Source organism: Erythrolamprus reginae, chromosome 5 (genome assembly GCF_031021105.1).
Source record: "Erythrolamprus reginae isolate rEryReg1 chromosome 5, rEryReg1.hap1, whole genome shotgun sequence".
Taxonomy (NCBI): Eukaryota; Metazoa; Chordata; class Lepidosauria; order Squamata; family Dipsadidae; genus Erythrolamprus; species Erythrolamprus reginae.
In genome coordinates, this window is record NC_091954.1 from 111,924,609 (window position 1) to 111,927,365 (window position 2,757).

Genomic DNA, 2,757 nt, shown 5'->3' on the forward strand with positions numbered 1-2,757 from the left:
GCAAGTTATTTCCCTAATTCATTGTTCTAACTGTCAGGAAATTTCTCCTTAATTTTAGTTTGCTTCTCTCCTCAGTGAGTTTTCATCCATTTGCTTCTTGCTTTGCCTTCAGGTGCAGGCTGACCTATTTGCATATTTAATAGCATATTTAATAGCCAAATGAGTCGGGGATGATTGATGTGTGGATTTGTTTTTTAAAATTTCACTACATCTCTGGGGTGGGAACAATTAAATTGCAAGGGAAGGGCTGGCTGAGAAAAGCTCAACACTTGAAAAATTAAGGATTGATGGAATGTTTTCTTTCCCAATTTCATTTTCTGCTGACTGTTGTTGTTGTCTCAGGCAATATCCTCACAATCTTTCTCCCTTCCAGCTCTAGAGCCTATCTGGGCATGAAAATTGTTTCGGAAGCCAAGATTACATTTTTTAAAAAAACAGGTTTTCGAAACCAATCGATATTCAGTGAGATAGAGACACAAAATCAGTTTTCATTCAACAGACTTAACAACATGGAAAGCTCTATTGAATAGCTAAACGATGAAGGATTATGAGTTGAACAAGCAAATAATGGAAGATTTTAATTTAACACAAATGCCTGTATTATTATTAGAATTATATAAGTTTGCTAAATGTAATAAATATGATTAATAATATTCTATCTGCATTAAAAGGTATGACACTTAGGATAGGGTGATTGGCATAAAATGATATATTGAAATACTGAACAATTTGTAACACAAATTGTGAACAGTTTGTAACACAATTTCTGTTGAGTTTGAGTTTTGAGCTGTTTTATAGTTGATTAGGCATGCTGGTTTCAGAACTGTAGTTAGTTTTCTTCTACAACATCAAGTTGTTTCTCTATATGATGGCTGACTATTTATTTATTTATTTTACTTTATTTATTGGATTTGTATTGTTGGAGCATCAAGAGAAAATATCCACAGATTAATAATAATAATAATAATAATAATAATAATAATAATAATAATAATTTGCCGCTACATCACGCAGTCCTAGGTGCTTGGGGAAGCGCCCGACTGGTGATGAAATACGAAATCTAGCATAGTGATCTCGTTTGCTGTGTTGTACTGACATAATAATAATAATAATAATAATAATAATAATAATAATAATAATAATAACAATAATAATAATAATAATGTTTTATTAGATTTGTATGCCGCCCCTCTCCGCAGACTCAAACAATCTTACTTAAACAATCCAGAAAAGGCTATAAGCGAAAAATTGTAGCTAAATATGTATACTTACTGTTCGATAAAAAAACAACTATTTGTATGAAAACAATTTAACTTGCAGTAACTATTGAAGCCTTTGTATTAATAAAATAATTCTTTATAAACACTATATTTGGCAAGTTTTTACTTTCCTTTCCTTTATATGCACAATTTATATGATTTTGAGGATTTTGTAAAAATAAAAAAATTAAAAACTTGAACTGATGAAAAAAAAATAGAATAGAATAGAATTTTATTGGCCAAGTGTGATGGGTCACAGAAGGAATTTCTCTCTGTGCTTATGCTCTCGGTGTACATAAATAAAAAGAAAAGTTTATCAAGAATCATAAGGTACAACACTTAATGATAGTCTGGATACAAATAAGCAATTGAATCACATTAAGAACCAGTCTATAAATTGTAAGGATACAAGCAGCAGTTACAGTCATAAGTGGGAGGAGATGGGTGATGGGTACGATGAGACAATTACTAGTAGTGCAGACTTAGGAAATAGCTTGGCAGTGTTCTAGCTGGTGTAATTTTGCACAACCCACAGGAAATCCACAGGAAACATCCCAGATGACTTCAGTCTCTCTCAGTCTACTACCTGGTGTAAGGTAGTGGCTCTCAAACTTGGCAACTTTAAGACAGGTGGACTTCAACGCCCAGAATCCTGGGCGTTGGGATCCACATGTCTTAAAGTTGCCAAGTTTGAGAAATGCTGGTATAATGGTTAGATAATTAAAGTGTCAAGCTAATGATTGAAAAGTGTCGAGTTAAGGCGTTGGGAGCCAATCTTGGCCTGGGTGATTTGAATCAACCTTTCTCTCTTAGTCAACCTATCTCACAGGGTTGATTCCGTTGGCAGAGGAGAGATCTTGAGCTTCTGTGCATCCAATAAAATGTAAATGTAAACTACTCCAGCAGCTGCATTGGCTACCCATTATTATCAATACAACAAAGCAAACGAGATCACTATGCTGGATTTCGTATTTCATCACCAGTCGGGGCGCTTCCCAAGCACCTAGGACTGCGTGATGTAGCGGCGAATTATGTTTGCCGATCCCAGTAAAGCGGCCTTTTGCAATTGACAGATGGAGATTTTGTCAATTTCGATGGTTTTCAAATGTTCGCTGAGATCCTTTGGCACTGCGCTCAACGTGCCAAGTACCACTGGGGACCACTTTCACTGGCTTATGCCAGAGTCGTTGCAGCTCGATTTTTAGATCTTCGTATTTCACTAATTTCTCTAGCTGCTTCTCCTCAATTCTGCTGTGCCCTGGGATTGTGATGTCGATGATCTATACTTTCTTTTTCTCCACGATCAGGATGTCTGGTGTGTTATGCTTCAGAATTCGGTCAGTCGGAAGTCGGAAGTCCCACAGTAGTTGTGCTTGCTCATTTTCGACCACTTTTTCAGGCTTATGATCCCACCAGTTCTTTGCCACTGGGAAATGGTAGTTCCGGTACAAGTTCCAGTGGATCATCTGTGCCACAGCATCATGTCTATGCTTGTAAT